The sequence below is a fragment of the Panthera uncia genome, chromosome X (assembly GCF_023721935.1).
Source record: "Panthera uncia isolate 11264 chromosome X, Puncia_PCG_1.0, whole genome shotgun sequence".
Classification (NCBI taxonomy): domain Eukaryota; kingdom Metazoa; phylum Chordata; class Mammalia; order Carnivora; family Felidae; genus Panthera; species Panthera uncia.
The window spans coordinates 77,044,082-77,059,224 of NC_064817.1; positions in this window are offsets into that span (position 1 = coordinate 77,044,082).

The following is a 15,143-nucleotide window of genomic DNA, read 5'->3' on the forward strand; positions in this document are numbered from 1 at the left end:
CCAACCTGAAACATTTTTTATAGTTATTTTTCACCCACTTACTGAAAGCAAGAAGTATGTAAAACATAGTAATCGAGATCTGGGTTTGAATTTTTAGTCCACTGTTGACTAATTGTGTTTTAGATTGTTCATCTCTCTACATTTTAGTTTTTGTGTGTGTAAAGTGGTATTATAATAATAACATAACCTACCTCATAGAGTTTCTGTGAGGATTAAGTGAAATAATACATGCCAAGAACTTAGCCTAATGCCCAGGACATAGTAAGAATTCAATAAATGATAGTTATCAGCATTTTTCTTTTCTCTCATATAGTGTGTAAGACAAAGACATTTACAGAGTCAGAAGATTGTGTGAAATGAGCTGTACAAGACCACATAGCCTGAGACTTAAATATCACTACTTTTTAACTCTCTGGAATAAACAAAACTAGAACACAGCTAAAAAGAACTCCTGGATAATCTCCCAAATTCATCTTTGTCAATATTTTCAATTCCTACTCAGACCACCATTAAATATTTTTTGAATAAAATTCTTTCTCAATTATAACAATAGTTCATGTTCAGTGTAAAAAACTTTGAACAAATGTAAAAATAAAAATAAAAATCAGGAAAAATCAGTCCTAGCTCCACCACCCAAATTCAATCATTGTTAGCATTCAGTTGCATTTCCTTTCGTCCTTTATACTGTGCATTTATATACATATTTTTTTATAAAATGATTGTGTTTATATATAAAGGCTTGCACTCTTTTTTATCCAGTCAATATTACAACATAAGTATTTTCCCATGTTATTAAAAGCTTCTTGTAAACACATGTTTAAATGGCTGCCTAATAGTGCATCATGTGGCTATGTCATAATGTACTTAAATATATTCCCACACTCTCATACACTTTGGTTGTGCCCTCTAGTTGGCTAAAATAAATAAGTAACAATGAGCATGTCTGTGCTTAAAACTTCACCTACTTAATATCACTCACTTAAGATATATAGATCCCCAGAAGTTAAATTATTATATCAAAAGGCATAAATCTGTCAAATTGTCTTCACAAGAAGTTGTACCAACTTCTACAACCACCAGTACCATGTTCCCATTTCATCATACCTTCTTCAGCTCTAGTATGTCCTTTTTCCTTCCTTTACTATTTTAATAGGGGGAAATTCTTAATGTTCTGATTTTCAATTATTTTATTGCCAATAAAGCTTAATATTTTTTGTATGTTCCCACTGAACCTTTTGACCAGTGATGCTGACATATTATAGATCTTACTGATTCACACTTCCTGTATTCCTACCCTGCAAGCAATCCCCAGAAGCAAGGGGCAGGCAAAAACAATGACCTGGAAAAGCCTCAAAAGTTCAAGATGGCTCCTAAATAATTTGATTTGACTTTCCAAATAGTTGGCTAAATGTTCTCCTTCCCACAGTGTTTCCTGCCTCCAAGTCTGCCCCCTACAAACATTCCAGCTACTGACTAGGCTACATCTGAGGTTGGCGAGAGTACTTTCCCACTGCTTCTGGGATTCATAAACTACCTATAAGCAACTTGTTAAAGAACAAGCAAGAAGTGCCTGCGTTGGAAATGTCAATTTAGAAGATCTTGCTTAATAGGCAGTTAAATCAGTCATCATGCCTGTTTTTAACTTTCCCTTACCACTAAGAGACCTCTCAATTTACAAGGAGTGCAGGTCATGCTGTAAGTTTTAGTACATCAAGATCTGACATATTTCTCATGCCTGCATCTCATCTCACCTCCCTCGCATGCATGCAGTTGTCAGTGACGTGTCCCAAAGTGTGACAGGCTGACCTAACTGGCTCACCACTCTATGTCAGAAGACTTGGAGGTAGGGGGAAGATGTGCAGCTTCTATACATGAGTGATTCTCTCAGGTGAATGCCTGTGCTTTGAGAGCCAGGAAAGGGACCTGGACACCCACACACACACATGACCAGTTCCACCTGCATCGCATGAGAAATACCTTGCAGATCCCTAAGAAGTTTTAGATGCCTACTAGCCAGGACTGTCACAGTGGCTATTCATCCAGGCCCAGCTACATGACTTTCCTGCATGAAGGAGATGACTTTACCTCAAAAGTCTCTACGGGGGTGAGGGTGGGGGTGGGGGTGGGGGTGGGGGGGTGTTAACTTCTGAGAATCAGCCTGAGAAACAACTTGAAGCTCTGTCGTATATGATGTGGAAATTCACTTCTGCTTGATCCAGATTCCTTTCTCAGCTTCCAAAGTTTAGTTGGATCCAAGAACTAGCTAGCATCATTTTCTGAAGCAAGGCCACTGTTGTGTTAGCCAGGCATCACAATAGATCAACATGACAGGAGGAGCAACTGAAGGTGTTTTAAGATTCAAACCAATTTGTACTTACCCAGCTTGACATAAAGTCAGCACAAGCTTGCATCTCTTTTAAAAGATAATGGGAATCGGGTTATGCAGCTCACTGAAATCAGGAGTGTGAGGCTTGTAATGGAGGCATCAACCCACAACCATTTTCAGGAATAAATCCCAATAATAGATGCTTTCTCTGAGGCTGAATGTACCATTATCATACTATTTTGGTCTGACTATTATGTCGCAGTCCACTCTTTTTCTTGTCAGCCCTCTGATACACTGCTGAAATGTCAGACCAGGTAAAGCCAGGAAATTATGAACTAATCTTCCAGGGTGCATGTCTCAGTTTGACTCAGAGATGTGAGTTCCATTCAGAAATCCCTTTTTCATCTTCACTTCATAACCTATCTGCCTTTTTTCTTTATATTTAAAAACAACATACCACTTTGTGTCTTGGTGAAAGTGAGTCACTGGCTTGGGTGTCAATATCATGTCACAGAAATGATTCTATATTGGCTTAAGACACACATTCGTCACCGGAGCTTGGTTTCTGGTATTTGCTTAACATGCAATAAATGTTGAATTGAAATGAACTGAACCACATATAATTAAATTGAATTAAATTGAATTTAACTGGTTTGGATGTATTCAATGGGGTCTTTCCTTTCACATATATGGCAGTCTTCCAAGTGTCCTATTTCAAACTTCCTCAATCTGAGAATAACCAAACGATCAACAGAACATAGAAAATAGGAAGAACAAAGATAGAGCTGGTTTTTGTTTTATTTTTAGTTTTATAATGCTAACCATCTAAGTAAAAGACAAGGATGATTTACACAGTTGGCTCAGAAACCTGAGAGTCTAAGGAAAAGTTGGCTCAGAAAATACTATGATCAGAACAACGTTTGTCCTCAGAGCCATCAACTCCTCAACTCTAGAACCTTCTTTGGCTTTCTCAAGCTTCCAGTGCCCAACATCTTCATAGGTTTTACCCCACAAAAATCTAGTCTCAAGAAACGATGAAATACACAGATTTCATACTAAGATGTAAATTATCAAAAAGTGTTGAAAGCATCAGCCCTCCCATTGATATGTACATGTGATAGGGACTTAAAAGCATGTGATAAAGGGATGAAGCGGTATATCAGTAGTCAGCAGTTGGGGAGAAACTTTGGGCGTAAAGGACACTTTGATGTACACCCCAAATTATACCACATCTCTAGTAAGTAGTTTTTCCTCAAACTTTCACTTGCCTATATTAGAAAGTTAAAGGTGTTTTCTTTTGGGGTGCCAGGGTGGCTAAGTCGGTTGAGTGTCTGACTCTTGATTTTGGCTCAGGTTGTGATCTCACAGTTTGTGAGATCGAGCCCCACATCAGGCTCTGCACTGAGACTGCTTGGGATTCTCTCTCTCTCTCTCTCTCCCTCCCCTGCTCTTTTGCCTCTCAAAATAAATATAAATAGACATTTAAAAAGGTTCTTTCTCCCTCTGCCCCTTTTCCACTCATTATCTCTCAAAAAAAATGAAAAATAAAAAAAAAATGTTTTGTGTTGCTCTGATTTGTTTTCTCAATTAGTCCAATAGTTTAACCTCTGTGTTTTTCAGTTTCTGCATAATGGGAAAGAAACACAGAGGCAATAATCAGATAATTCTTCTAGGTGATACCTCTGGGCTGAGATATTTGGGAGTGCATTTGTAAAGAGTTGGTAGTAAAGCAAACCAAATATATCCTCCAATTTCTTATTCTATTTTCCAAGGAAAATCTCAGCTGTACACCTGGAAATTTCCTCGAGTAAATTGGTTCCTATGACCACTCCCAGAATGCACTGGCTCCATTCACACGAGATAGCATGAACTCGTAGCCATAGGCAATTTGGGGGTAGGAAAAGTTGCTGATGAGTGCAATCTTCAGTGTAATGAGAAAAAGGGAGGAAAAAATAAAGGGAAGATTTTTCTTTAAAAAAGAGTAAGAAATCACTCTTCCTGGTGTTAAGGCCTATTGCCTATTACATACGTACAGCAATCAAGACAGATACACGTGATAAAATTACATAAAACTATACACACACACCAGCACACACAAATGGGTGTGACTATAACTTGTGAAATCTGAGTAAGCTCTGTGAATCATACTAATGCCAATTTCATGGTTTTGATAGTATACTATATTTATGCAAGACGATAACATTGGGGAAGGAGGGGTGAATACTGCATGAACTTCCTTGCACATTTTTATAATTTTGTGTGTATATATATGTATTTCAACAAAATTTTAAATGTAGGGTAAAAGCCCAACTCCAACATGGGGAGCTGCTGCCTTGCACTGTGGTGCAGTACCTACTAGTGTCCAGCAATAGGAAAGTTGGTTGTTGCAAGCATTAAGCAGGTAAGTTCCTTTAAAGAAACCCGACCTCGGACTCTCCCCAGGGACTGGACACTAGCAACAGCAGCTAGTCCCAACCTTGGACTTCTTTTCTGCTTCTGCTGATGCTTAAGATCAGAGCCAGAGTCAGTTGAATATACAGGCTGAGAATGATTTCCTTGGAGTCCTTGAAACAAGGAGCCTGGCAGAGAGAGGAAAAATAGCAGATCTCCCAGAATGCTGTGAGTGCTAAGATAATAGAATGGAAATGGGTCTTGGGGGCAGGCATCAGGGTGCTTAACTGAAAAAAAAAATCATAACATTTGGCCATTGCTCTTTTCAGAGACCAAGCAAAGAAAGAAAAGAAACAGAAGCAACCTATCTTACCAAGTTGCTTTTAAACTGCAAAATTATATGCCTGACTGTTCTACTTGCTAGTTTCCCCTCCTGTGATGTGAAGAAGGAATGAGTTTTTGCTTCACTGAAGACTCTATTTCTAAGTTGTGTCCTTAAGGTATTACATGTTAACAAAATGGTGACAGATCAGACAGCATTTTTAAATGCTGCTTCTTTTTTAACTATTTTTTTTTCTTAAGCAGAAGTACTGCTAGCAGCACCTTCAGTGTTCATTTCTTCAAAGGACTCTCTAAACATATCGTATATTTATTGCATCTTTGGGAGTAATAATTTTCTTTCCAGCCTTCAAATTACTACATATTTGTTACTGCACCACTGAGGTAGGAGATCGTTTGTTATTAATTCCTTGTCTGATGTGAAACACTTAATTCTAACTGAAACCACTGCACAAGAAAATAAACAGTGGATTTCATATGCAAAGTGTCTTCTTTCCTCACTGGGAGGCAGTGGGAATCATTTTGACCATATGGTAGGTATTTAGTATCAGATGGTTCATGAGCTTCTCTACTGTCTGCCTCCCTTTTCTCCTCAAACGTTGGCACTGGCTCCTTTCCAAAGAAATGAGGTCAGCTTGCTTTCAAACAGAACTTCTACACCCTGGAAGCTCATCAGAATCCCCAGGGAGATTTTTTTTTAATGTCAATTGCCAGACCACACCACTCTCAAGTCTGTCCCATGGGTAGGACACTTTAGTGGTTACTCTCTTGAATTCTGAAGCCAGACTGCTTGAGTAGCACACTCAGCTTTGCTACTTAAGACTGTGAGTTGGTGGGCAACTTATTTAATCTCTGTGCCTCAGTTGCCTCAACTGCAAAATGGAGGTAATAATATTACATAAACCACAGAGTTATGGTGAGAGAATTCCTGTAAAGTAATTAAAGCAAAGCCTGGCTCACAGGAAGCACCTGTTAATGTTAGCTATTACCTTTACTGATGAGCACCACCAGTCTTAACCTCTATTAGGAAAACTAGGATTGGGGCACCTGGGTGGCTTGGTTAAGCGTCTGACTTTGGCTCATGACATGATCTTGTGGTTCATGAGTTCGATCGAGCCCCATGTCGGGCTCTGTGCTGACAGCCTGGAGCCTGCTTCAGACTCTGCCTCCCTCTCTCTCTACCCCTCCCCTGCCCCCGCTTTGTCTCTCTCTCTCTCTCTTGATCTCAAAAATGAACATTAGAAATTTTTAAAAATAGTAATAAGGAAGAAAGCAAAGATTTATTCTCCTAGAAGTTACTCTTAACCACTGAGTTTTTCCCTAGCCATTGCTGATTGACTTCAAGATGCTCCACAAAAAAAAATCAGCACGAGAGGGAAAATCCTGGGGCCAGTTTTTAAAGTAGACCCAAGACAAGGCAGGTTCGATATTTTGTTTTCCTTAGAATCAAAAATACCAAAAATGAGTGAAGCTTTGAAGAAACCTGATATTTTGTATTAAAAAATGTTAATGCGATGCCAAAATGGTTCAATATTCCAAACTTTATGTCTAAATATTTTTGAGCATCAACACATTACTAAAAGATCATATGAAGAAAAAAGAATCCAGCATTCAATGATTAAAGCATTAGATGTGTAACTATATATACTTGACAAACACAGCAAACACTATGATACTCTGTCTTATCCTCAAACTCAGATCTGGTAACTGTAGTTATTATGCATCTGTAAACTCACACACACATTGCATTTCTGATGTTGTCTAGTCTTTAATCCTATAGGATGAGTTAATTCCATGGAAGTGCTATTTTCTTGAAACATGCCCTTTGGGCTTCACAAATTATGCACCGCTATTTGTCTCTTTAGATTGAAATCATGTTGCTGGTAAGTAGCCTCTTTAGTCTGCCTTTATATTGCAGACTGCCACATGTGGATGGTTTGTTAAAAATACAAAATAGGGAAGCCTGGGTGGCTCAGTCAGTTAAGCGTCCAACTCCTGATGTCGGCTCAGGTCATGGTCTCATGGTCTATAGGATGGAGCCCCACATCAGGCTCTGTGCTGACAGCATGGCCCCTGCTTGAGACTTTTTGTCTCCCTCTCTCTCTGCCCCTCCCCTGCTCACACTTTCCCTGTCTCTCTCAAAATAAATAAATAAACATTTTTTTTAAATATAAAGATGTGGAGAAAACAGCATATTGAACAGGGCTTTGACAACTGTCATTTTACATGTGAGTTAATGATACACTCTTTTGTTCTTCCCATATCATCTAGCAGAGTGCTTTCCATAGAGTAGGTGGCCAACCAAGATTTTGTTGAATAATGTGAAGTGCTCTGTAGGTTCAGGAGGGTTTACACATATTTAACGTGCAATGTGTATGTAGTATTATTGCCAATGCCTTTGTTTTAATTTTTATTGCTTAAAAATTAAAGAGTGAAAAATCTCTTCTTCCCAGAGACACAAGATGAAGTCTTTTACTTACAGTAATTTTTGGAACTCTTCTGATTATTGCTTATTTTTTTCACCACTCATAAACAGCTTCTTTTTTTGATGTTCAACTACAAATCATAGCACTGTGCTTATTATTGCTGATATATAACTCTGAATGAAATATCATTTGATAAGCAAGTGTGAGTCACTAGTCTCCCTTATCAAAATCTATCCTTCTACATATTTCTAGTCTCCATTAGCCCATCAGCCATAGGTACTAAGCCAAATATATTAAATATATTGTCCTTCCATGTTAGAAATAGGAATGACACATTAGCAAAAAGTTTTAGAATTTCCAAATCAATTTTTATTGTCATTTTCAAAATATAGTGTGTTAAGAATACAACTACCTGTGTTTAAGTGAGGCTGTTAAAGAACTAGCTCCTTTGTTAAAAGGCTCTGTGTTTTCTACTTCTAGGAAAAATAGGAAGTTAACATAATGTAAAGTTACTAACACAGGATGTTATTTTAGCACAGTCCTGTATTATAATAAGGTTTTACATTTAGATCTTTGAGTAATTTAATACAGTATAGATTTCATTATCTTAAGAGAACTATTCACCAAGAAAAGGTGGTGAGAGGGAAGAAAGAAAGCATTATTACAATCAGGAGGCTAATGTGAAAGGGAATATTGTAAATGCTTTTCCTTTAAAGTAAAACTGGACATAGGCCAGACTGATTGTTGAAGGAACAACACTGCCATGATTAGGGGGGAGTTAATTGACTTGATAGGTTCTTTCCATATGTGATAGTCATGATTTTATCATTCAGTTCTTACAAATGCATCCACAGACAAATGGCTGTGATCTTCCCATGTATACAGTACAAGGAAACATGTAACTATCTGAGCCATTAGTCTCTCAACAAAAGAGTAATGTTGAAATTTACACATGGGGGCGCCTGAAGTGGCTCAGTAAGTTAGGCGACTGACTTCTGCTCAGGTCATGATCTCATGGTTCATGAGTTTGAGCCCTGCGGCAGGCTCTGTGCTGACAGCTCAGAGCCTAGAGCCTACTTCAGATTTTGTGTCTCCCTCTCTCTCCTGTCCTCTGTTCATGCTCTGTCTCTCTCTCTCTCTCAAAAATAAATAAACATTTTTTTAAAAAAAGAAAGAAATTTATACATGGGAATGTCTTTTTTTTTTCATCTTTATTTACTTTTGAGAGAGAGTGAGTGTAAGGGGGGAGGAACAGAGACAGGGACACAGAATCCAAAGCAGGCTCCAGGCTCTGTCAGCACAGAGCCCGACATGGGGATCAAACTCATGAACTGTGAGTTCATGAACTGAGCTGCAGTCAGACACTCAACTGACTGAGCCAACCAGGCGCCCCCATGGGAAAGTCTTTTTACTCTGAAGACAATGTGTATTCATTTGACATTTGCAGATTCTAAGGCTACTAGACAATGAACTATCTAGAAAGCAATCCGGTGAGGTGACAAACTTCAGTCTCCCATGCTTTGTGAATTTCCAGTTCACACCAGTTCCATCTGCTAAGAGTATAACAGCTCCAGCTATGGCCCTGCAGACGTTGTCTCTGGAAATAGGTTTCCCTTTTAAAGATGAACCATCAGACTCCATTATAAGCTGCTCTCCTGTCATTTGCTTTGTTACACTTTTTGTGACAACAGATTGTGAAGCACCAAACATTTGAAGCAAAGCTCTGTAAAATTGCTATCATCCAGCAATAAATATTAATGCTCAACTGTTACATGATAACTATGGGTGGATATAAAGTTGGCTAACACTTGACAATAAGTGGAAAATCATTATTTGATATTCATTTTAACAAATGTGGTCAAGAGTGAACTCTTATTATTAGGATAGATATGAAATACAATTTTATGTGTGATTCTATTATATGGTACTTTCTAGAGGGAAAATCATAAAGGATGGCTGAATGAATGGGAATAATACTTCTTTATACTGTAGTCAGTTGGGCTGGGGAGATTGGAGACTGTGAGTCTGAGTCTGTACTTTCACACTCATGGCACACACACACACACACAACACTGAGAAAAATAAGTAGTTCTCCTAGTCCTCTTTCTAATATACACTTTTCCCTCCTCTTAAGGATTCTAGAAGAATTTGCTTTTAGTGCTAGGAAACTAAGATAAAGAAAGTTTAAGTAACTTGCCAAGCTAGAGAGAGGTAGTAGACTGGATTTGAACTTTAGGCTGCAAGAGTCTAAGGATAATAAGTTTAGTCACTATACCATGATGCTTCTTCACCAAGGGGCAGAGTCCCATTTTTTAAAAGTCCTAAAAATGCTGTTACAACAGCAGCCTGCAACACCAATAAACCTTGGAAGACCTTCTAGAGACGTCAGGCCAGAAATATCTTGGAAATTGAGCAGCTAAATTAGGTGGCCTTTCAGAAAAGACTATCACAGCAAAGCATGTAGCTCCTACGGTATGGACAAGCTACCAAAGATCAAAATACAATATTAGCAGTTTGAAAGTAACGAAAACAAAGCCTGGAGGTGGGGAGGTTACAACTTTGTTATTCTATAAGTTGGACTGTGCTCACGTATGTGTGTAATGTATTTTAAATACTTATTTAGAGAGCCCCACATTATAGTAGTTAAGGATATGGGATGTGGAGCCCAACAATTGTTTCATCTGTAGAATGGGGTTCATAATGTTATCTATACTTTAGGTTTTTAAGAAGATGAAATGAAAGAAAACATGTCAAACTCTTAACAGAACGACTGGAATAGAGTAAGCACTCAGTAAGTGATAGCTATGGCTATTTTTGTTATACCTATTTTTGTTAATTTTTTTGCCCAGTCTTCACATATAGTCCATCAGCTACTTGAGTGCAAAGGCTCTTATTATTCTTTGAAAGTCAATAGAATGCAATACTTAAAACTAGTCTTGAAAAACAGACTACCTTAGTGTAAGCACAGCTGAGCCACTTCCTGCCAGTGAGATCTTGCATAGGTTAATTACCTCTCTGCGTCTCAGCTTTCTCATCTATAAAATGGGTCTAAAGATAGAATCAATGTGGAGGAGCCAAGATGGAGGAAAAGCATGGAAGTTTTTCTTGCATCTCATGTCCATGAAATATATCCAGATCAATACTAAACCATACTGCATACCTAATAAACGGATTTGAGGATTAACAAAACAATCTGCACAAACTGAACCACAGAACTCAGCAGGTATGCGGCATGGGGAGGTGAACTGGGGGAGAGAGAAGCTGCAGAGGGGAAGGGAGCCATTTTTGCTTGTGGAGAGAGGACAGAGACTGGGAGAGAGTATGGGAAAAGCACCCCCCCCCAAAAAGCAGCTGTAGAGAAAGTGGAAAAGTGGAAACAACCACAGGGACTGAACAAAAAAGGGAGAAAGGAGAAAGAAGAGAGTTTAAATTCCATTAAGACTATAAACAAAGGGTGCGCAGAGTCTGAAACTCCGCAGGTCTATACCTGGTGGTGCTCTGGTAGGAAGGGTGAATCCCCAGGGGCAGAGTGAAGTCCGGGGTGTCTTCAGGCCACACGGGGAGAGACAGTTCCCCTGCTGGGAAGACATTTGGTAGAATCTGTGCGGCCATGCCAGCAGACACCAGAGGTCCGAGGAGACCCCAGAGAACAACCACATTCGCTGGTGCTGGAACAAGGTCGTTAAAGGTGAAGCATGGTGTCAGATGTGTGTGGTGATTTTCCATAATCCCTGAAACACTTCTGCTACACAATTGCATGAACTTTTTCAGGGGCAAGCTGGCACCCAGCCACAGTCTCTGAGCATTGGCAACAGCACAGTCCCATGAAAGTTCCTGAATGTGGCAGGCACCCAGCCATCTCAGTGAGACTCTCTTGCAGAGGGTCAGAATGGGTGAAAAACAGTCTCTCAGTAGTGAGGGGTCAGGAAACATAGCCACATCTGAGATAAAACTCAGGAGGAAGGTGCTGCCTGGCAACCTGATGGCTTGCTCATGGACAGTGTAAAAACTGGGAGTGGATGGAAGCTGGACACAAAGGATAGGGTGCAATTGCTGACAGGGGAGAGCAGAGTTCCAATACTAGAGACTGGGTCGCTGGTTGACGCCATTTTCACCCCTCCCACGCATGTGCATACACACCTACAAGTGCTACAACAATCCACCCCAGTAAACTAAGCAGAACCATCTAGTCAAGAACGGAGACATTGCATTATGCCCCACCCAAGTGGGCCAACCTCGCTCTTCAGGAAAACCACAAGTGTCTCCACCTGCTTAGTTTACAGACTATAAGGTGCTTCATGTTTGACTTCTAGGGGAAAACAATGTAATTTCAATCGTGTTTCTGTCTGTTTGCTGGTCCATTATTCAAATTTCTTTTTTTTTCTTTTCATTTCTTTTCTTTTTCATGAATATAGAAAGAGAAAAAAATTATTTTTATTGTCAGTTTTTATTAAAAATATTTTTCTTTAATTTTTTTCTACTATATTTAATTTCTTATAAATTTTTCAAATTCTAATTTACTTCCATAATTTCATTTTATTCTATTCCACTATATTCATTTTTTCAAATTTTCAAACTTTTTTCTTCCTTTTTTCCCCCGTTTTCTCTAATCTAGCAAGACCTTTTCAACACCCAGACCAAAATACACCTTTGATCTAGCACCATTTATTTGATTTATGTGTGTATGTTGTTTTTAATTATTTAATTTTAATTTTTTACTTTATTATTTTTTCCTTCAAAATGAAGAAACAAAGGAATTCACCCTAAAATACAGAGCAGAAAGAAACAACAGCAAAGGACTTAATCAACACAGATACAAGCAAGATGTCTGAACCAGAGTTTAGAAGCATGATAATGAGAATACAAGCTGGGGTTGAAAATAGATTAGAATCCCTTTCTGCAGAGATAAAAGAAGCAAAAACTAGACAGGATGAAATAAAAAAAAAAAAACGCTATACCTGAGATATAATCTGGAATGGGTGCCACAGCAGCAGGGAGGGATGAGGCAGAACAGAGAATAATCAATATAGAGGACAAACTTGATACTGTCTGGAGGGGAAAATGGAGGCGTAGGAGGATGCTGGGCTCATTGCATCCTGCTGATCACTTAGATTCTACCCACACCTGCGTAAATAACCCAGAAAACAACCAGAACACTGGCAGAATGGATTCTCTTGAGCCAAGCATAGACAAGAGCCCCACGGAAGAGGGTAGGAAGGGTGGAGAGGTGGTGCGCACTACACGTACAGGCAGGAGGGAGCTGGGGCAGACAGGCAGCCCACCGTCAAAGCAAAGCCCCTGAGTCTGGCTTGCAAAAGCGGAGGGGCTGGGCGGAGTGTATTCTCACATCAAGCAGGTCTTAACATCTGGAACGTTGTAAGTTAACAGCTCTGCTCAGAAAGTGGGAGGGCTAGAGGACAATAGGAGGGAGAGTTGTTGAGTCCCAGATGACAGAGCTCAGCTTGGTGGGGAACAAAGGTGCTCAACAGCGCCATCTCCCTCGCTCATCCCCCAGCCAAAATCCCAAAGGGAACCAATACCTGTCATGGAACTTGCTTGCACCGCGCAAACACCCAATGCTGTGCTTCTGTGGATTCATCCCTCTGGCAGGTCTGACTCCCTCCTGGTTCCACAGGGCCCCTCCAGAAGTGGAGCACCGAATCAAAAGCGAGCTGAGTCTGCCCCCCCGCCCCCTGTCCCTGGGCACCTTGCCAATCCGCACCAGCTAATACACCAGATCCCCAGCACCACAAGCCTGGCAATGTGCAAATAGCCCAAACAGAGGCCACACCACACAACAGTGAATCCCGCCCCTAAGAGAGGGGAAGAGAAGGTACACACCAGTCTGACTGTGGCCCCAGCGGTGGGCTGGGGGAAGACATCAGGTCTGACTGCAGCCCCACCCACCAATGCAAGTTATTCAAGACTACACAGGTGAAGTGCACTGCAGTTCTGCACCACTCCAGGGACTATCGAAAATGACGAAATGGAAGATTCCCCTCAAAAGAAACTCCAGGAAGTAGTGACAGCTAATGAACTGATCAAAAACGATTTAAACAATATAACAGAAAGTGAATTTAGAATAATAGTCATAAAATTAATCACTGGGCTTCAAAACAGTATAGAGGACAGCAGAGAATCTATTCCTACAGAGATCAAGGGAATAAGAAACAGCCAGGAGGAGCTACAAAATGCTATTAATGAGCTGCAAAATAAAATGGAGGTGACCACAGCTCGGATTGAAGAGGCAGAGGAGAGAATAGGTGAACTAGAAAATAAAATTATGGAAAAAGAGGAAGCTGAGAAAAAGAGATAAAAAAATCCAGGAGTATTACGGGAAAATTAGAGAACTAAGTGATGCACTAAAGAGAAATAATCTATGCATAATTGGTATTCCAGAGAAGGAAGAGAGAAGGAAAAGTGTTGAAGGTGTACTTGAAGAAATAATAGCTAAGAACTTCCCTGATCTGGGGAAGGAAAAAGGCATTGAAATCCAAAAGGCACAGAGAACTCCCTTCAGACATAACTTGAATCGATCTTCTGCATCAGAGTGAAACTGGCAAAACACACGGATAAAAAGAAAATTCTGAAAGCAGCTAGGGATAAACGTGCTCTAACATAAAAAGGGAGACTGATAAGACTAGTGACGGATCTCTCTACTGAAACTTGACAGGCCAGAAAGGAATGGCAAAATCTTCAATGTGATGAACAGAAAAAATATGCAGCCGAGAATCCTTTATCCAGAAAATCTGTCATTTAGAATAGGAGAGATAAAGGTCTTCTCAAACAAACAAAAACTGAAGGAATTCATCACCCCTAAACCAGCCCTACAAGACATCCTAAGGGGGATACTGTGAGACAAGGTACCAGAGACATCATTACAACCATGAAACCTACAGACATCACAATGACTCTAAACCCATATCTTTCTATAATAACACTGAATGCAAATGGACTAAATGCTCCAACCAAAAGACATAGGGTATAAGAATGGATAAAAAAAACAAGACCCATCTATTTGCTGTCTACAAGAGACTCATTTTAGACCTGAGGACACCTTCAGATTGAAAGTGAGGGATTAGAGAACTATTTATCATGCTACTGGAAGTCAAAAGAAAGCTGGAGTAGCCATACTTATATCAGACAAACTAGACTTTAAACTAAAGGCTGTAACAAGAGATGAAGAAGGGCATTATATAATAATTACAGGGTCTATCCATCAGGAAGAGCTAACAAGTATAAATGTCTATGCGCCAAACACAGGAGCCCCCAAATATATAAAATAATTAATCACAAGCATAAGCAACCTTATTGACAAGAATGTGGTAATTGCAGGGGATTTTAATACTCCACTTACAACAATGGATAGATCATCTAGACACAGGATCAATAAAGAAACAAGGGCCCTGAATGATACATTGGATCAGATGGACTTGACAGATATATTTAGAACTCTGCATCCCAAAGCAACAGAATATACTTTCTTCTCAAGTGCACACGGAACATTCTCCAAGATAGATCACATACTGGGTCACAAACAGCCCTTCATAATTATACAAGAATTGAGATCATACCATGCATACTTTCAGACCACAATACTATGAAGCTTGAAACCAACCACAGGAAAAAGTCTGGAAAACCTCCAAAAACATGGAGGTTAA